General features: G+C 46.0%; 1 long non-coding RNA gene across 1 annotated transcript in view; it reads left to right on the forward strand.

Annotated features, from left to right (window-relative positions):
* Positions 1 to 894: 894 nt before the first annotated feature.
* The window catches only part of LOC136475377 (uncharacterized), a 30,860-nt gene continuing 9,800 nt past the window's right edge, over positions 895 to 21,954 (forward strand). The window contains exons 1-2 of the long non-coding RNA XR_010763170.1: positions 895 to 940; positions 1,104 to 1,175. This is a non-coding gene — a long non-coding RNA (uncharacterized lncRNA). The remainder of the gene's footprint in view (positions 941 to 1,103; positions 1,176 to 21,954) is intronic.

Below are 21,954 nucleotides of genomic sequence, written 5' to 3' on the forward strand. Positions count from 1 at the left end.
CCATGGCCAGCTGTTGCTCTTTTCAGCTCTCTGTATGGTAGAATGCTTTTGTGCACTTGACAGATGTGTTGACTTATTATGTATTATTTATGCTTGTTGATAAATTTGCTCAGTCTATTGAACTAAAAGATTTGATCTTGCAAATTTTATCTGGCTAATTACAATATATTTTTTGCAACAAAAGATTCGTGTCTTGAAATGTGATTTGTGGCTTGAATAGGTTTCTATACACGTAAGGTATCTTTGTTTCTTGGTTTCTAGTACATGTTAATAGCATGCCCTTTAACTATGATATTTATTTTTTCTCCCAATATGATTTTTCTATATTAAGTTTTAGCTCCCTCTCCTGTCCACTCGGTCTCCTTCCCTCCCTCTGCCGGCACCGCCCGTCCCTCCCTCTCCGTACCACCGCTGCTGCGCCGTTGGCCATCTATCCGCTGTGCCTCCCGCCACGCTGCCCCACAGCGTTGTGCCACCAAACACACATGTTGATTGCCGAGCTTGCATCATTATGGATGGAGCCGCCCGGTCCCTTAGGTTTCCTTTACCCTCCTTATTCATGCATCTTGCTTTGATGCCCCATTAAGGTAGTGTCAAATTTGCTTGTCTATTTGGATTCCCTGATATGGTTACTGTTTGTTAAAGAATGATTAATGTGTTTCCATTTCATTTTTTATTTTCCCTTTTATTTTAGTTTTGGTAAGCATTATGCAGATATAATTCTTGAACATCCTGTTGAACTTCATTAATTCATTATGCGATGATCTAATTGGTTTCTTACAACCATACACATTGATTCAGCTTTGCATTGTGTTTTTTTTAGATCATACACATATGTTTTTACTTATGGCGTGATTATAGTTTCATAAATCAATTCTATTTATTCTGCATTTGCAGAGGATGCCCATGCCAGAAAAGGCCCTAGTTCGTCAACTAAAAGGTTCTTTTTTTCATTTCCCCATTATGTTTTACTTATCTTAGTTTGGACATTCACATTGAGTCAGCACTTGCAACTACATTGTTATGTGGATTGAGTTTGTAATTTTAAGTTGTAGACTATACGAGTGCAATATTCTAATTAGATTCTGACTCAATGTCTTCAGATTCCGGTTGGAGCTAGTTGATAAGATGCCTGACAACCCAAAAAGGCTTGTATTTGAGAGCACTCAACAGCGGTCAGTACTGTTGAAACTGGCGGTCTCAGACAGTGTGGAGGAGGTAGAGGCCTCCGCCTGCTACGCCGCACCTCCCGGCGGAGGCACGGGAAACAGGCGCGATAGATGGGCGAGTAAGGAAATGGCACAGAAAGCTATGGTTTCATTAATTCGTCCACCAACAAAACCCTCTTTACTGTTACAAGTGTTCCCTATTTATAGGGCCCAACTACCACTTTCATAGAGTTTACAGTAGTATCCCTCAACTGCTACAGTACATTCTTAGGATATTCCTCTACTCGCCTTCCGTCTCGGGGGTAATCTTGCCATGCCGCCATCTGGTACTGGGCCTGCATGATCAACCGGCCCATCGGGCCTCAGGACTCGACGATGGGCTTTAGGGCCTCCGTCGTAGGTCTCCGCTCTATCCGGCCTCAAGATCCGACGACGAGCCTTCGGGCCTCTGCCTCTGGGAGTGCCGAAGCCATAGGCCTCTGGCATCCCAGGATCACCGATCTCCTGCTTGGGTCTTCGCCTCGACGGGCGGAGACCATGTTGGAGCACCCGCGCAGTCCATGAGCACCCTCATCTGGTTACCTGCACATACCCAAACAATGTTGGCATTTAATTAGTCTCCTGGCGGAGCGGCCTCTGCCCCATCAGCCGGAGACGCCTGCGAGCCAGCTGGGCGGAGACCGCGCCAGGGCCGTCGTCCGCGACCTGCAAGCTCAATCTAACAAACCGTTCTCTTTCCTGGGTTTGGAGGCATGGGAGCACTACCTCCGTTTTGGTAATAGGTCAGAGATGCCCTCGTAACCTGCTGATTGCGTAGGTCTCTGCCACTCGCGGTGGCCATGTTACAACAGTTCCCCCCTTTTGAGACCGTGGTCCGCCTGAGCGTGCTGTGAGCTCAAAATGCCCTAAGCAAGGACGTCTGCGGGGGCAGAGACTGCGCATAGTCACATCTCCGATCGATCCCTGCTGGTTCCCCCTGGCCCGCTCTGGCGTGGCCGTTGGTCTTGTCAAAGTAGCCATTTGGCTGCAAATCTAGCCGTTGTGCATCTTGCGACTTATTCGGAGATGACCGTTGTTCGGCGGGAGCCGAACCGCCCGCCCGTGGCCTATATAAGGGCGGGGTTGGTGGCGGGGTCCCCCCCACATGACTCATTCGCTTTTCTTGCAGCGCTAGAAATCGCTCTCTGCTTTCTTTGCTTTCGCCTGAGCTGCCTTCGCGCGTTCCTTCTTTCCGGTTGCGCCTTCCTCCCAGGTCGCCGCCGCGGTGGCTTTCTTTTCCACCTTCGCCCATACTCGCCGGCCTGCCTTCTTCGAACCCTATCGCCACCTTCTTGGTGTTAGGGTAGGTGGCTGGGGTGCTCACTTTGAGGAGTGCATGCTTGCCTCCGCCTCCATGTTGGAATTTGAGAAGCTACTGGAGGAGGATTTGGGGAGTGTCTCTGCGTCCGTCGGAGACCTGATCACTGTGGATTCTAGAGTGATGGCGATAAAGTCATGGGATTTTGGCCCCTCCTCCATTACTGAGGAGATGTTGAAGGAATCGTATTTTCCTTCTACGAGGGTAAAAATCCCTCCGCTCGGCCAGACCATTTCGGAGCCGGAGGAGGGATATGCGGTGGTGTTCCGGGACTTCTTCACCTGTGGCCCCCACCTTCCTTACGTCCCCTTCCTCCGCTGGGTGTTGGAGACTTTCAACATCTAGCTCCATCATCTGACTCCTATGGCCTTCCTCATGCTCAGCAAATTCTACTAGGCATGTGTCTCTTATGGCGCTGAGCCAAATGTGGACACCTTCTACGCTTACTACGAGCTGCAGAAGTAGCCAAAGAAGAAGAAGGAGATGTGGGAAGGCAAAGAGGTGGAGGTGATCTACCAGTATGGTAGTTGCACCTTCATGTCAAAGAGGAACCAAGGCGTAGATCGCCTGGAGATTTCATTCTGCTAGAAAGGCAAATGGGACCGCGGCTGGCTTGAGCAGTGGTTCTACGTGAAGACCTACGGGGTCTGTGGCACCACCGAGGATGGTGCAGAGGTCTGGGAATATCCACTGACCTCAAGGATGGAGGTGATAGCGCCGCATACGTGCGTGGAGCCGCCGGAGGCGGTGTCTCCGGCGAGGGAAGCCTGTGAATGGGCCTTTACGCTGGCGTGCCATTACTCCAGGGGCCGTGATCTGGTGGAGGAGATAATGGCCTCCAACTATTGGCCCCTGAGCAAAGACAATCCACCCTTTCAGCTGGAAACAGTGCCGGTTCCCGTTTTTGGGCCAGAGGCCGGGATTCCGTTCCCCCGCTTTGGCCAGTCTTTGGGGAAGGGGGTGGCAGAGGATGGCTTTGTTTCCGAGGTTGAAGAAGCCACCATCGGGTTGGTCGGCAAAATTTCCAAGCATGAGTACATGTCTCGAAGAGCCGTGGCAGGCACCATGCCGTGGCTCAATCGAGTTTTTGAGGAGCTCGGGATCATCTACCAGGAGCGTGAGGTTCCCACGGAGGTCCTGGCTTCGATTGACAAGAAGAAGAAGACCTCCATGAAGAACTTTATGGCAGAGGCCAAGTCCAAGAAGAGGAAGGGCGCCGCTGTTGCACGGGCACCTCCAAAAAAGAAGAAGAAGGTCGGCACTCTGGTGATTGCGCCGGCCACGTCTTCGTCAAGTTGTGCGGGCGTTGCCTCCATCAGCAGTGAAGACGGCTAGAGCTCTTCCGTCCCATCAAGGGACATGCGGGTCGTGGGTGGCAGAGATAGCGGCTCTCCTAGTGCTTCGATGCGCCCTTTGCGCGGCGCTGTGAGCGGTGCGGGGTGGCTAGAGGCCAGCTCCGCTCCAGCGCGATCCTTGCATGGTGCCACGAGTGGCGCCGAACAGCCGGAGGCCAGCGCCGTGAATCCTATGCCTGACATTTTTGGCAGGATGTCCTCAAGTTCTGAAGAGGCCGCGGAGGTCGACCTGCAGCATGCTCCTCCTGCTCCCGCCGTTGCTTTGCCTCCCCCTGCGCTAGAGGCCGTCGATGGGCTACCGGAGGCCATGCTTGCAGAGCAGGCCCCGGTGGCTCGGTCGCCGCATGATAGGGTGGAGACTTCTGCCCAGGGGGCTTAGCAGGCGGCCCATACTGGGCTTTTTATGAGTAAGTTGGTTTGGCACACACTTTTGTTTTTACTGTCTTCGCCCGATTTATTTGTTATGTATTCTATGTTGCTTTTGTAGGTGATGTCATGGCCGGACTCCTCACTCCGAAGGAACAAGCGGCTGCTGCCAGTGCCAGGTTTGGTCTGGGGCAGCCAGGGCCGATGGCGTCGGGTCCGAGTGTGGAGTGTTTTTATCTTACTCATCTCTTGGTCTGCTGTTATTGCCTATGTCTGATCGGCCATTTGACCTGAGTTGTTGTTTTTTTTCTACGCAGGCTCCTCCGGCACTTCTATCTTAGGTTGGGAAGAGTACTATCTTGGGGTTCTTGGAGACATCGGAGGTGGTCTCCGGCAGTTTGTGTATTCATTGTGAGATTTGTTTTCCTCACCTTATGGTTTTGTATTTGTTTGTTCTTCTTTGAACAGATCGCTTCAAACAGCGTCTGAGGGACATGGATTTCTTCCAACTTCTCCATGTTCATCTAGAACACCAGAGCTTGGTTCGTCTTTGGTAGTTTACGTTTTTGGTGTATGCTCGCCTTTATATTTGTTTTGTTTTATTTCTATTACTGATCGCCTTGGTCTTCTTCTTTCTGATCGTAGGGGTATCACATGGGTGTTGTTATGGAAGAGCGCTGCACTTGCGAGGTCTCTGACCGAGATTCTATGATTGAAGCGCTCAAAGTGGAGAACGAGTGCCTAGAGGGTGAAAAGGGGTGTTTGACCAACTCCCTTGCAGCTCTTTGTCTTTCACTAGCGGAGAAGGAAAAAGAAACGGAGGTGGTGAGGGCCGATCTCGCCAAGGCTATCGAGCAGGCCTGCAAGGCGAATGAGTTGGCCGAGGGTCTTCGGCGAGAACTGGCCTCTAAGAAGGAATCCGTAGCTGCGATGGAGGGGCAGCTGACTTTGACGACGAGGCATTTGGACTCGGTCAAGGTGGTTCTTGCTGCAACCATTAGCCAGTACTGGGCCACCATCACTGAATTCGGTGGTGAAACCTCTGCTCCTCTGGAGGAAGACAGCGTCTACGCCCTCACTTCCTGGCTAAAGCATCACCTTGCGAAGCTCCCTGATCTGCTAAATGGCTACACAGACTACGAGGCACTAGCGGGGGTGATGAACTATGCCAAGCTTCTAGTGTGCGGCAGGTGTACGCATACTGAGAGTATTGTGTGTGTGGGGGGGGTGTGCTACTGGGTCCGGAGGTGCTTGGTGAGACTTCTCCTGGTTTGTGAAAAAGCTTGAGGAATTTCATTGGGTACTTTTGGGCTCTGTTTGGGAGGCTTGCCGCCCGGAAGCTAGCAGAGGAGAAGAGGGCGAAGGTATTTGTAGTCTTTGTTGTCGCTGTTTTTCCCTTTCTTTGTTTCTTGCGAAGCTGTGGAGGCTTTTATTGCTCTATGAAGCTGATATTGTGGTCCGTGCTTTAACAGGAGGCGCAGAAGGGTCTGGCGAGCAGGCCTCCGCCGATTCCTAGCTCGACGACTACGGGTGATGCCTCCGCCTCTGCTAACGCCCCGAAGAGCGCTACGATCGGTGGTGGTGACGCCCGGAAGCCGCAGGCACCGTCTCCGTCCATGTTTGGTGCGGGCTCCGCTCCTAGGACTTCTACAGCGTTCGGGACTCCGGAGGTCTAGGCTCTTTGTAGGATTTAGTTCTTTTAACTTGTATATCACTGTCCGATTGGACTCTTGTGAATAAAGTTTCTTTTGTTCTGAATGATTTTGTGGAAAATTTTAAACTTGCGCAGGTTCTGAATCTAGAGCCTGCGCAAGATGTTGTGCCTTTGAATCTCTACAACGATGGTATTTATGTGAGTGGAGAGCTTTGGGAGTACTGGCGTTCGGCTTTTCTACGTAGCTTTGCACGCGACGTGTTTGAGTCAGTTAAGTTAGACATAGACGATGAGCGCGCTGGGTTTACTTGCGCGCTTGCTTGGCGCGGACCTCCGCCATAATAGTTAGGATTTTATTGTAAGTTTGTGTCCTATAAGAATGCTACTTGATGTTATATGGAATACAAAACATGTTCACTTTCTTGATTGTTTGTGCGGGGGCTTAGGTCTGTTGTGCTAGCTTACATATCTCATCTAGTCCCGAGCTTGCACACCGTGGGCCTTTGCTTTGGCGAATGTGCACGATACAGAGGTGGTGGCCAGGACCTTTGCCCCATGTTCTTTCCTTCTCTGTGCTTGCTTGATGGCCGGGGTAGAAGTGTTGGTAGTTTTTTGACCGGTGGAGGCGTACTTGAAGTCCGCCTGGTGGGGCTTGCTGAATCGGTGTTTGACCCGATAGGAGGTTTGGCGCAGCTTGTGCAGACAGCGGAGACTTTTGGTATTTCTTTAGCTGGGTGTTTTAGCTGTCTGGTGGTATGGGCCTCCGATGCTGCACACCCATGGGACATGTTTCATTTGTGGCGATGGCAGGTTAGGTCTCCGGCATCAGGGGGATGTTACAAGATTTCGTGCGATATCCCCCTTCTTCCGTAAGCCTGCGCTGTTCATCACCGTGCCGTAGTTCCTGTCTCTTTTCCCACTGCCTCCGACCGTCTACTGGTACCTCTGACTTAGATATCTAAGGAGACCCCTGCCTCCATGGCCGTTGCTATGGCTTGTGTTTGTGCTCTGCCTTCTTCCCCCCTTGCGCCTTATGCTGATTGAGGTTTTAAGGGCGTTGGGGGAACCTGTTTTATAGTGGGGTGGCGGCTTTTGGTTGTTAAATTTTTGGTACGTTGTTTGTTGGAACGTATCTTGGCTTTAATGGTCTATATCTTGGTTGTATTATTCGTGTCTTTTGAGATCTTTTGAAGTAAATAGGCCTAGTGCCTAAGTGATAGGGTTTTGTCAGACCTTGTCCTCGTTTTGATGTTTTCGATGGCGGAGACCTTCCTGGTTCTGGAGCCATAATGGTGTTGCCTCTGATGCTTGGGTTGGTTTTTTGTTAATTTCGGAGGCCTGTTTTGGCCGAGGTTGTTTTTGCCTTGCTGCCTAAATTTGTTCAGGTCTTCGTCAAGGTCGGAGGCCTGTTTGGCCAAGGTTGTTTTTGCCTTGATGCCTGAATTTGGTCAGGTCTTCGTCAAGGGTCGGAGGCCTGTTTGGCCAAGTTGATTTCTACCTTGATGCCTGAATTTGGATAGGTCTTTGTCAAGGGTCGGAGGCCTATTTGGCCAAGTTGATTTCTGCCTTGATGCCTAAATTTGGACAGGTCTTCGTCAAGGGTCGGAGGCCTATTTGGCCAAGTTGATTTCTGCCTTGATGCCTGAATTTGGATAGGTCTTTGTCAAGGTTGGAGGCCTGTTTGGCCAAGTTGATTTATGCCTTGATGCCTAAATTTGGTCAGGTCTTTGTCAAAGGTCAGAGGCCTGTTTGGCCATAGAGGTCATTTCAAATTGCCAATGCCTGTGGCCGGCGCTTTGAAAGGACCTGTGCTTATTATTGTTCACCGAATATTGCGGCGCCAGAGCTGGCCGCTTTCGGTTTTAGACTTTTCAAGCGTTCTTTTGGGGGATTACCTCTTTATACTTATAGAGGATTTTTACATTGAGCCTACCTCATTAAAAACCTCACCTCCGCTTGGAGTTCCCCTGTGAGGAAAAGAGTACATGCTCTTTTACATTTTTTTGGTTGAAGAAAAGAAAAAAAGACTGAAAGGTAAATGAACTAAGGGGCCTTCGCTTATTATTTGCGGAGGTTGCCCTTTGGTACACTGCCTAGATGTAATATCTGCAGAGGCTATCGATATTCCAGGTGTGGGTTGTTGTGACACCTTCGCTGTTGGTCAAGTAGAAAGAGCCAGGGCGGCCTGCTGCCATTGCTGTGTATGGGCCTTCCCATTTCGGTTGCAGTTTACCGACAAGTTGTGCGTTGGGTTTTGTTCTGAGCACGAGGTCTTCGTGTTTTATGTCTTTCCTTACCACCTGAGAGTCTCTCCACTTCTTGGTTTGGGACTAATATTTTGCAATGCTTTCTACTGCTTCTAGTCTTATGGCTTCTATTGTTTCTTTTGCATATTCTTCATCTTGCAACATTAGCTGTCTCATTGTGCGGAGGCTTTCGTGCTTGATTTCTTCTGACATCATGGCCTCTTCTCCATAAAGCAGTTTAAATGGTGTGAATCCTATTGTTCTTGAGATAGATGTATTGTGTGACCAAATCACTCTAGGTAATTCATCTACCCATTTTCCTTTGCGTAGGCCCATCAATGTTTTTGATATTGCTGAAAACACTATTCTGTTTGCTCTTTCTAAGCACCATTGGACTCTGGGTGGTATACTGAGGCGAAGGCTAGTTTTGTCCCAATGCTTTTGCGGAATTCTTTGTAGTTCTTTGAATCGAATTATTTTCCATTGTCTACTGTCAAAATCCTTGGTACACCGAATCTGCAAATGATGTTTTGCTAGAAGAATTTTTTGATAGTTTCTGAGGTTATCTTCGCCAGCGGCTTTGCCTCTATCCATCTTGTAAAATATTCTACTGCCACTACTGCAAATCTATTTCCTGTTTGGGATGGTGGTAATGGGCCAACCAGGTCCATACCCCATCTTTATAGCGGCCATGTCGGAGGTATAAGCTAGGTCTCCAACAATGGTTTTGACTACCCTGGAGAGAATGTTTGGCATGCTTTACATGTTCTAACTATTCGCTCTGTGTCTTGTATGTGTGTTGGCCAATAAAAGCCTTGCCTTATTGCCTTTGCTGATAAAGCTCTAGAGCCAATGTGCGACCCGTAAATTCCTGAGTGTATTTCTTGAAGCAACTCTATGCCTTCGCTCTGCGATATGCATTTGAGGAGAGGCTAGACTACTCCTTTCTTGTACAGTACACCATCTATGATTGTGTAATTTCTTGCCCTGGCTTGTATTCTTGCTGCTTTTGCTTCATCTTCTTCGGTGGTTTTGCCTTCTAGGAATTCTGTTATCGTCTTTCTCCAATCTTCATTTTGCAGGTGTAGTATGGGCTTTAGTGCCTTAGATGTCTCTGTAGTTGTTGGAGACTTCAAGATCTGGTAAAAAGTGTTTGGTGGTAGTGGCAGGTTCTTTGCCGTAGCCTTTGCCAATTCATCTGTGTCACAGAATTGACCAATTTATAAGAGCACAAGTACAAAAACAATCGCCGAAACGATCAAATTCTCGAACTTGAGCCCATATAAACCCGGTAGTCAACCGAAATCTTGAAGGATTTCAAACCAACTTGCATACAACCAAGATCACAGTAATTCAACATAACATATCATACGTTACAACATTTTGTAGACGTTCGCAAATAGATTACATCATCACAGAGTCATCGTTATTACAAAACAAGTCTTATAAACATGCGGAAGCAAATAGTTTAACTCACAGACCGAGTTCAAATACACATACTGGTTTGCTGATCATGGCCCGCAAAAGCATTCAAATAAGAGAACGGATATCATGCCCATGATCTAGTCTTCGTCACCCGCCGGGTGGAGACAATACTTACAGAATCCCTGATATAGAAGGTCATCTGCAACAAGAGGGAATAAACCCTGAGTACAGGAATATACTCAGCTAGACTTACCCATCAGAAACCAAACAAATGACACCAAGGATTATGCATAGCTTAATGTAGTGGAGCTGGCTGACACTTTCTTTTTGTAGAAAAGCATAAGTAGTATGATCAACTCTTATCCTGACTAGTAGTGACTTTTTAGCCATTATCCTATCATCTATATTAGCACCTGTACTAAGCAATCATTTTATTAGGGTGCAAACATTAATAACCATATCAAGTATTCATTGTGGCAACCTTATCATTATCATCCATTTAACCATAATGTTAAATTAAGTGAATCTACATTGCCGCTGCTTAGTCAAGTTCTCACTATCTGAGAGAGACGACGATTCGAATCGATTCCTATCCAGCTGGAGGGGTATTCCTAAACACAAACCCTGCTTCCCCCATCAGGGTCGCAACAAGTCACCGTTGGTACAATTCAGAAGTCGCGAGTCTGAACAGTGCTGCAAAATCAGAGAACCACTCTGCCATGAGTGCTCGGTGACTTAACCCGCCCTTGGGCTTATGCCAATGGTTCCCTGCACATCCTTACTTCCATCTAGATTGTGGACCCCTGCACGTGTCCCCGGCCTAAACCGAGCTACTAGGCTTCATGGTCGGAACGACTTATCTGGCCAGCTAAGTGTTAGGCTGCATTCAACATGACATGAGGACGTACAGCGTATCGGTCCTTAAACGACTCAGACGGAGTCACAATGTTCAAACCTACACAAGACCCTGTCCGGTCTTAATTCATTATTCACATGGTTCTTTTCCACGATAGCAAATATAGCCAACCATGATCCACCTCATCCTAAAGCTCGCAGGTGACAGGAAATCACCTGACTTCTACCACACTAAGCATGGCTAAGCATTTAACCCGTCCTGAACTTAAATAGGATTCCAGTGCGATATCTGGACAAGGAAGAATATATAATGCAGCAATTGGTTCCAACCAATTCCTATACGTAATGCATCATCAACAATAAAAGATACTCAATGTATTTGTAAAAGCATGGGAGGCTTAATATGCTCCGGGGCTTGCCTTTCAGGAATGAGGAAGGCTGGTGGTCAGGGCACTCGGGCAATTCCTCCGCGGCGACTGCTTCGTTGGCTTCCTGCACCTCGGGCTCCTCCTCCTGGTTGGCTCCCCCAAACTCCAGCAACGTCACTCCCTCTGGCACACCTATTGCATGAATGCGCAAGATAAATATCATGGATGCACATGAACGAATGTTAGGGATGCTGGGGGAATGCGCATGTTCGCTGTAGTTTGCATATTCCAATTTAAGCCCTATTCAAATCACTTTACTTACCAAGTATATACAACCTAATGTATAATTGCTCATCTTCAGTTAATGACCTAGCACCTGCACCTAAGCATATTCTCAAGTTAGGCTAACCCCTAACAATCAACGGAAACATTGCATCAAGCATACACTCAAGCATTTGTATTTCAGCAAAATGAAGACTATGCAGTGGTGCAGTAAACTAGCCATAACTGGATATTTATAAATCCAAATGACTTGCAACAAGACAATCTGGAAAGCTTATGAAATTGTCTACAATTAATTTTTAGACCTCAAAGCATGATTCAACAATTAACCAAGTCGAATTCATAAATCAACATAACTCTGTCCTCACAAGGCAGAGAGTAAGCAAAAACTGGAACCTAACTTTAAACAACTGTAGTTTCTAAACTACTAGACCAAATGCCCTCACATTTTGACAGGAGCTAGATACATAAAGTATCTACAACTCTTGTATTCATCTCATTCACAGAAAACCAAAATATCATGGGGAACTTTCTAAAGTCCCTAGGTCTGTCCAGAGGGACATAATACAAACGAATAATTAATAACTTAAGATGTAAACATATAATTGGACAAAACTAAATCTACTCATATGTCACCCATGTTACAAGGACACCAGAAAGTAGGGTGTTCATCACCAAAACATTTCCTCTAATACCTTTCTTAATTTATTTAATTAATTAGAGGAAATAGTAAACATATATGAAAACTACACCATTAAATCTACAAAAATTACAGTAGATACTACATGCCCTAAGTAGACTACCATAAAAATTTCACACCATTTTAGTAAGTATAACAGCCTACACAAAATTGGTAAGGCAGAATAGCTTAAAATGGCATAATTAGGAACCCTTAGTGAAAAGTGTCAAGCAACAGATTTCATATTTTTCCTAGCATCCATAAGGTACCAAGATACTACCAACCAAGTTTCATGGCCATAGGATTCATAGATAATTTACAAAAATTCACACAAGTATCCACCAATGATAAAAGGAAAATCTATAACTCAAAAACTACACATGCAATGTCTCTCAAATTTTAACCAGAGCTTCTACTAAGCAATACTAGCTTACCCACAAAATTTCACAATTTTTGGATCACAGAAACTCAAGTTATGATTTAAACAAGTTTGCATGCATTCATAAACACTTTTCAAGTTCCTATTTAATTCATCCAAAATTTCTACATAAAGTGCTCAAGACATATTTTTCTTAAATACTAGACCTCATTGTGAGTCTAACAAAATTTGAATCACAGTATTTAGATCTACACATTTGAAGATACAAAAATCTCAAATCAGCATTCAAACTGGAATTTTTGAACTAGCTTGTGACTCAAAAAGCCACTGCCGTGTGGGACCCGGGTGTCAGCCGACCCCACCGGTCAGCGACAGCGAAATAGGGGAGGCACGACGACGGCACGGCACATGGCGAAGCTCACCGACGGTGGCTCCTCCAGCGAAACTAACTGCACCGGCGTGCTCCCCAAGCTACCCCGCGTCGATTGATTTACAAATCCTAAGCTCTAGCGGTCCTTAAGTACTCCAGCCACGGAGCTTGGTGGCTCGGCCATGGTGCATGGTGGCGCTCGGCCGTGTCCCGGCGTGGCTGGACCAGCATTGGTGGTAGCATTTACATCTGAGCATCTACACGTGATGGAGAAGACTAAACGAGAGCTAAGAAAGGAGGAGGGGAACGGTGCCGTGCTGGCCACGGTGAGGTCACCGGCGTGGCCATGGCGCGGCAGTGCGCGGAGCCGGCAATGCTGCTTACCTAGGGTTCATATGACTCAGAGAAGACGTAGACAAGACTCATGGGATGCTAGTGGAGCACTAAGCGAGATGGTGCTGGGCGAGACGCGGCGGCGAGCGCGCATGACCTCAGCGGAGCAACAGGCGACAACGGTGGCTTCTCAGCGGCTCAGTCGCGCGTGGGTGGAGCGAATGGTGTAGGGTCGCAGCCGGGGTGAGCGCGGGTGTGATGTGGAGCGCCGAGACCCAACATGGCCCGAGCAGGCAGCGCAACGACGATGCGTGGCGCCACGCGGTGGATGACCTCTGTTGCCGGTCGGCCATGACCGATCTGAACATTTCGTTTCAGTGTTCATCGAGTCCGACTGATAGGCGAATTTTGACACCGATTATCTCCTAATCCGCTTGGCCAAAATCTAATCCAGATGGACTACATGATAGAGCTAAGTGAGTACTCCAAATGACTCAACATGAGCTCGAGCTAATTCACCATGGATTTCCATCTACAAGGTTCCAAAGTTGCCTTCATGAAAACTGAAAAGCAGTTCCAATACTTAGAAAATTTCTAAGTGTTGAAACAACACTGATCTTAGGCTTGTGGGCCCTTTTTGAGCATGTTGGGCACATTTTCATGAGATGGTCATAAAATAACTTTTGTTCCTTATATAATTTGCTACAACTTTGTTTTAGGTTGCTCAGACATGCAAACATCCTAAGCCACACTTTTTAAATAGTCAAACGAAAGGGTTTAGGGTTCAAATTTGGTCAAACCATGACTTGAAAACCTAATTAGTCAAAGTGATCAACATGAACAATGTTCCAAAAGACATTCTATATGTAACTTAGTCACTTACAAGAGTTTTTAGCCACACCATACATGAAGACATTTCTTCAATTGGGATACATGAAAGACATTGAAGATAGCACTCATCTCAGGAGGTAATTGAATCTTGTACGCCACTTTACCCCTTTCTCCAATGATTTCAAACGGACCAACATATCTCGGCGCAAGCTTTCGCTTCACACCAAAGCATTGGACACTCTTCATAGGTGAGACTTTCAGATAAACGAAGTCTCCAACTTCAAACTCAATAGGTTTTCTACGTCGATCAACATAACTTTTCTGCCTAGCTTGAGTTGCGGCCATGTGGGTTTGGATAGTACGGACTTGTTCTTTAGCTTCTTGAACAAAATCAATTCCATAATATCTTCTTTCACTGGCTTCTACCCAGTTCAATGGGGTTCTACACTTCTGGCCATACAAAGCTTCAAATGGTGCCATCTTTATGCTCTCTTGATAACTCTTATTGTACGAGAATTCAGCTAGGGGTAACCATTTTTCCCATGAGCCCTTAGCCGAGATGACACATGCTCTCAACATATCTTCTAAGATTTGATTCACTCATTCAGTTTGCCCATTGGTTTGTGGATGATAGGCAGAACTTCTTACTAGCTTAGTTCCTAATAATCCGTACAAGTGCTCCCAAAAGCGAGCAGTGAACTGTGGTCCTCTATCCGAGACAATAGTACGAGGGATCCCATGAAGTTGGACTGTCTGGTTGAAGTACGACTCTACATAGTCGGTTGGATGAAAGTCTATGCGGACAGGAATAAAGTGTGCCGACTTGGTCAGTCGGTCAACAATCACCCAAATGGAGTTAAAATTCCTCTGAGTAGTAGGGAGTCCAACAATAAAATCCATACTTATCTCCTCCCATTTCCAACCTGGAATAGAGAGTGGCTGAAGTAATCCAGCTTTCATGTGCATAGCCTTGACTCGACAACAAGTGTCACACCTAGCCACATAAGCGACTATCTCTTTCTTCATTTTGGTCCACCAAAATCGAGGCTTCAAATCATGATACATTTTACTACTACCAGGATGAATAGATAATTTAGAGGAATGAGCTTCAGATATGATTTGGTTTCTAAGCTCTCTATCCTTCGGAACTACCAACCTATCCTTGAACCATAACACGCCTTCCTCATCTACTCGAAAATGTTTGGTTTCTTGCTCTTTCATCTTGCGCTTGATGTGAAACACACCTGCATCTATCTTCTGTAGCTCGATAATTCGACTCTGTAGAGTACAACTGATAGTGATGTTGTGAAGGACTGCAGGATGAAGGAGCTTTGACAAATGGACATCACTCTCAATCAATGAGTGGCAATGAGACTTTCTACTTAAGGCATCTGCGATGACGTTTGCCTTGCCAGGGTGATAGTGCACTTGGAGGTTATAATCCTTGATCAACTCAAGCCATCTCCTCTAACGCATATTCAACTCTGGTTGAGTGAAGATGTACTTGAGACTTTTATGATCAGTGTAGATGTTGCACACATTGCCAAGTAAATAATGTCTCTAGGCCTTCAAGGCATGAACAACAGCAGCGAGTTCTAAGTCATGCATTGGATAATTCACTTCATGCTTCCGAAGTTGGTGAGAGGTATAAGCAATGACTCTACCCTCTTGCATAAGAACACCTCCTAACCCAATACCTGATGCATCATAGAACACATCAAAAGGTTTCTCGATATTCGGTTGTGCCAAAACTGGAGCCAACATTAGAAGAGTTCGTAGGGTATGGAAAGCCACATCACACTCAGGAGTCCAGACAAACTTCATATCTTTTTGCAGCAATCGAGTCATAGGCTTGGTTATTTTAGAGAAATCCGGGATGAAGCGATGATAATAGCCAGCCAACCCTAGAAAACTCCGAACCTCGTGCACCGAGATGGGAGCCTTCCAGTTCAATACTTCTTGCACCTTGGTGGGATCAACCATAATTCCACCATCGGACAACACGTGTCCAAGAAAAGGTACCTCACAAAGCCAGAATTCACATTTGCTGAACTTTGCATACAGCTGGTGTTCCCGCAATCTAGTGAGAACCACCCTTAAATGTTCAACATGATCTTCGTCATTCTCAGAATAGATCAAGATATCATCTATAAATACCACCACAAATTTGTCCAACTCGGGCATAAACACTGAATTCATTAGATACATAAAATGTGCGGGGGCATTAGTCAATCCAAAAGACATAACTAGGTACTCATATAGACCATATCTTGTAGAGAATGCAGTTTTTGGGACATCCTTAGGCCAAATTTTGATTTGATGATACCCAGATCTCAAATCAATCTTGGAAAAGACTTTTGCTTTAGACAACTAATCAAATAAGATATCTATGCATGGCAGAGGGTACTTATTCTTGATTGTAACTGCATTCAAGGATCTATAATCTACACACATGCGTAGAGATTGATCCTTCTTCTTCACAAAGATAGCTGGGCACCCCCACGGAGATGAACTAGGGCGGATAAGGCCTTTCTTTAGCAGTTCATTCAACTGGGTCTTAAGTTCGGCTAGTTCATTGGGAGGCATTCTATATGGCCTTCTAGAGATGGGAGCTGTACCAGGAAGTAACTCTATCTTGAATTCTACTTCTCGATCTAGGGGCAATCTAGGCAAATCATCGGGAAAAACATCCAGAAAGTCACACACGATAGGGATATCTGCCAGAGACTTTGCTTGCACCACATTGGTTGTGCAAGAAAGATTGATGTCTTGGGGTAACTGTACTAGAAAACCCTCCTGATTACCAGGATCTCTGAGCATGACTACCCTAGTTGATGTATCAATAAGCACTCCATGACGGTTCATCCAATTCATTCCCAATATCACATCGATACCTAGCCCCGGTAAAACTACCAGATTAGCCTGATAACTTCACCCATCTATCTCAAATTGTACGTCCCCAACTACTAGCTTGGTTGGGATAATACCACTGGCAACCCTAATACAATAACCCTCACCCTCAACAATATATGTTTTCTGCATAAACTTGGATGCAAATGCTGGACTAATGAAGGAATGCGAAGCACCTAAATCAAATAGTACAACTGCAGGGTGTTGGTCAATCAGAAACTTACCGGTAGTCACTACCTCTCCTGAAGGAATCTCAGTAATGTTAGTGTGGTTCACTTGTCCCTGACGGCCACCTTGGTAGTTGTTCTTCTTAGGGTAAGGACACTTCCTTGACCAGTGGCCTGGCTTGTTGCAATTCTAGCACGGCATGTTGCTTGGTGGCACACTAGAACTGCCTTAACTGGTAGTGCCCTTAGGAAGAGCAACTGTAAATGCCTTGCGAAACCCAGTCTTGGTGGGATTCTTCTTCTACAGTGGGTGAAACTTAGCGGCTGACGCTGGAGGACGGAATGGAGCCCTCTGTGTGATGGGAGCCTTAGATTGTGAGGCACCCGCCTCATAGGCCCTCTTACGACTTTTTGAAGCCACGTATACATCATTGTTGTTCTCTTGCGATAAGGCATCACTCACAAACTCATTAAAATGAGCACACTTGCAATTTCCCATGGTCTTCATCAGTTTGGGGCTAAGTCCTCGCTTGAAGCTTGCAATCTTCTTGGCATCGGTGCCAAATTGTAGCATACTTGCAAGGTGTTGACATTGGGAGGCATTCTATATGGCCTTCTAGAGATGGGAGCTGTACCAGGAAGTAACTCTATCTTGAATTCTACTTCTCGATCTAGGGCAATTAGGCAAATCATCGGGAAAAACATCCAGAAAGTCACACACGATAGGGATATCTGCCAGAGACTTTGCTTGCACCACATTGGTTGTGCAAGAAAGATGATGTCTTGGGTAACTGTACTAGAAAACCCTCCTGATTACCAGGATCTCTGAGCATGACTACCCTAGTTGATGTATCAATAAGCACTCCATGACGGTTCATCCAATTCATCCCAATATCACATCGATACCTAGCCCCGGTAAAACTACCAGATTAGCCTGATAACTTCACCCATCTATCTCAAATTGTACGTCCCCAACTACTAGCTTGGTTGGGATAATACCACTGGCACCCTAATACAATAACCCTCACCCTCAACAATATATGTTTTCTGCATAAACTTGGATGCAAATGCTGGACTAATGAAGGAATGCGAAGCACCTAAATCAAATAGTACAACTGCAGGGTGTTGGTCAATCAGAAACTTACCGGTAGTCACTACCTCTCCTGAAGGAATCTCAGTAATGTTAGTGTGGTTCACTTGTCCCTGACGGCCACCTTGGTAGTTGTTCTCTTAGGGTAAGGACACTTCCTGACCAGTGGCCTGGCTTGTTGCAATTCTAGCACGGCATGTTGCTTGGTGGCACACTAGAACTGCCTTAACTGGTAGTGCCCTTAGGAAGAGCAACTGTAAATGCCTTGCGAAACCCAGTCTTGGTGGGATTCTTCTTCTACAGTGGGTGAAACTTAGCGGCTGACGCTGGAGGACGGAATGGAGCCCTCTGTGTGATGGGAGCCTTAGATTGTGAGGCACCCGCCTCATAGGCCCTCTTACGACTTTTTGAAGCCACGTATACATCATTGTTGTTCTCTTGCGATAAGGCATCACTCACAAACTCATTAAAATGAGCACACTTGCAATTTCCCATGGTCTTCATCAGTTTGGGGCTAAGTCCTCGCTTGAAGCTTGCAATCTTCTTGGCATCGGTGTCCACAAACTTGGTAGCATACCTTGCAAGGTTGTTGAAAGCTTGCAGGTATTCATTCAGGCTCTTGTTCCCCTAGGTCAGCTTCATGAACTCTGTATGTTTGATCGCCATAAGACCAGGAGGAATGTAATTTCCCCTGAAAGCAGACTTGAACTGATCCCAAGTGATTTGGGCATTAGCAGGCATAGTGGACCGATGATGACTCCACCAAATGCCAACTGGCCCATGCAGTTGGTGCGATGCTGTACTTAGTTTTTAGCACCTCAGTCAAGTGGAGCAGACGGAACTTCTACTCGAGAGTATTCAACCACTCATCAGCTTGTAGAGGCTCCTCAGCCTCCTTGAAGATTGGGGGTTTCGTGTCAAGGAAATCCTTAAATCACTGTATTGATTTGGATCCAGGTCCTTGGCGTGGACCACGGCCATCACTGATTCGCAATCGTACGGAGGGGCTCGGCCATAGTGCGCTGTCCTTCCGTAAGCATTGCTATTAATTCCGTTGGTGTGGGTGGTGGTGGCGGAAGATCATCATCATCACCCGCACTGGTGGAACGAGTACGAGGCATCTGCACAATGCGCAACCAGTAATTATTGATGATGTCATCACATTGGAGAGGAACAATATAATCGTGCCAAACTGAATTTACTGACGAGAATAAAAACTTCATACAATAAACAGAGGCAATAATTCATTCTCCAATCACCACATCATCAAGTAGATTACTAGCGCCAAACACAGTGCATTCCAACATGACAAGTTTTAACTTAACCATTATGATACGCATCCCGAAGGGAGCGAATTAAAGTACATTACATGCCGAATTCGAATTAAAAAGGTACATCCAACATCAGTCTTCGTACTTAAGTTCATTACATCACTGACTACAAAAGCTTAACTAGTGAGGCTTGCTAACGAACTACTCGTCGAAGTGATCGCTGTCCACATCGGAGACACCTTGGACTTCTTCTGGGTCTTCCTCTTCTTCTTCATCTGCCGGCTCAGCTGCATTATCATCCATCTGCACGTCCTCTTCTTCCTCATCGGCCTCAATTACTTGAGGTCCACCCACTATTGGATACCTGGGTATGGGATAGGGAATAGGAAACAGACAGTTGTGCAGCTGATGGTGCTCAACCTGAAGCTCTTCAAGCTGTTCTTGTAGTGCTTGCTCTCTTTGAAAGGCGTTGTGGTTGGCCAAAATCCAACCCAGACGTCTTTCTTCTGCTAACTCTAAAGCGGCATCCCTGGTGACGTGTCACACGATCCAACTCTTGTGCGGCCTCATCTCTCTCAATAGTGAGGTTCATCAGCTGGTTATGAAGCTCGTCTCTCTCGTGTGCGGTTTGACCCCACTGTTGTAGACGATAATTTGCAATACCATGAATCTCCTCAACTTCTTGCTGAGCTCTCCCACATGCATCCACCCTACGGCGATACTTGCGGGCACGCAACCTGAACCTATGCTGGGCTTCCATTGCCTTGCCAGCTTCATCTAATGCACTTGAAAGGGTGTTTTGCCTGACTCGACAAAGCTTCAAGACTGCCATCATAGCACTCATTCCAGCATTGTTGCTCTGCACACGTTCGCCACGACCTCGAACCAAGGCCTGACCAATGTCCTGAGTCCACTCAGCCTCGATAGGAGACACTCGGGGAATGGATGAAGCAGGTCCACCCACTAACTCATCCCCGAAGCTCTGTGCTATATCCATTAGCACATCAAGGGCAGCAACCTAAGTGGCTTCCCATGGACTATGTCCATCAGTCTCAATGCTCCACCCATGCCACAATGGTCTTGAGGGGTTTTGTGGCACCACAAAGGTCACGACGTACCAGGGTACATCTCCCAATGGTACCGCCTGCCTCCACGTGTAGCTGGGTGCCTCTGGGTACCCGACTGAACTGAGCACCCTCCAGAGCAAAGTGGGAGTACCGAACTGGTCCAAAAAGGTGCTGCTACCAGTAGGAAACACGGGCCTGGCCATCTGTGTCAAAAAGGAATGCAATTCACGTGAGAGGGTTACTTTGCTGAGAGATTGTACTTTATACTTGGGATAAGTAATTATAAGGGAGGGAGTAATGCAATATGAATGTCATGAGTGAATATGATGCATGCTCATTCCGTATGTCCTCACAAACCTAAGAAAATTTAAGCTTTATCGGGATATACGGTGGCATACATACGTTCTCTCAATAAGCGGTAACTAGTCGATCTACATGGTGCGTTGTTAGCGTACCTACAGAAAAACTTCATTGCAGCCCAACCCAACAAGATATAATGCTAATTACACAAGTAGTAACTAAGATACTCTCCATATATACATCCCCCGATATATATACTTCGGTATCCAAACTACCCGACAAATGTACCCATAATTAAGTACCTTCATATATACATGTATGCAACATGTAAATACTCCAGTAACCACAACTAACTCTCCCCTAGACCGACGGTTGGACAGTCATGCTCTCGCAACTCACACTTACCTTAGCGTAGAGGCAATTGAATCCATACATTACCATTCAAACGAATGGCACCCATGCAATATCACGCCGCATGGACGACGAAATAGAAACAATCAATTCCCCCAAGTTAGTAATTATATATAAGCCACCTAGAAGTCCTTAAGTGGGCTATAAGGGATGTGATCACCAGTATACCATAAAAATTTTGATTTTTGAACACTTATATATAACTATAAGTTTGAAAACCATTTTAACAACAAAAGCTTTTGTTTTAAATAGCCTGTAAGACATGTTTAATGTTGAATCTAGCTCTGATGCCAGCTGTCACAGAACCGACCAATTTATAAGAGCACAAGTACAAAAACAATCGCCGAAACGATCAAATTCTCGAACTTGAGCCCATATAAACCCGGTAGTCAACCGAAATCTCGAAGGATTTCAAACCAACTTGCATACAACCAAGATCACAGTAATTCAACATAACATATCGTACGTTACAACATTTCGCAGACGTTCGCAAATAGATTACATCATCACAGAGTCATCGTTATTACAAAACAAGTCTTGTAAACATGCAGGAAGCAAATAGTTTAACTCACACACCGAGTTCAAATACACATACTGGTTTGCTGATCACGGCCCGCAAAAGCATTCAGATAAGAGAACGGAGATCATGCCCATGATCTAGTCTTCGTCACCCGCCGGGTGGAGACAATACTTATAGAATCCCTAATATAGAAGGTCATCTGCAACAAGAGGGAATAAACCCTGAGTAAGGGAATGTACTCAGCTAGACTTACCTGTCGAAAACCAAACAAATGACACCTAAGGATTATGCATAGCTTAATGTAGTGGAGCTGGCTGACACTTTCTTTTTGTAGAAAAGCATAAGTAGTATGATCAACTCTTATCCTGACTAGCAGTGACTTTTAGCCATTATCCTGTCATCTATATTAGCACCTATACTAAGCAATCATTTTATTAGGGTGCAAACATTAATAACCATATCAAGTATTCATTGTGGCAACCTTATCATTATCATCCATTTAACCATATCATTAAATTAAGTGAATCTACGTTGCCGCTGCTCAGTCAA

Source organism: Miscanthus floridulus, chromosome 8 (genome assembly GCF_019320115.1).
Source record: "Miscanthus floridulus cultivar M001 chromosome 8, ASM1932011v1, whole genome shotgun sequence".
NCBI classification, from domain to species: domain Eukaryota; kingdom Viridiplantae; phylum Streptophyta; class Magnoliopsida; order Poales; family Poaceae; genus Miscanthus; species Miscanthus floridulus.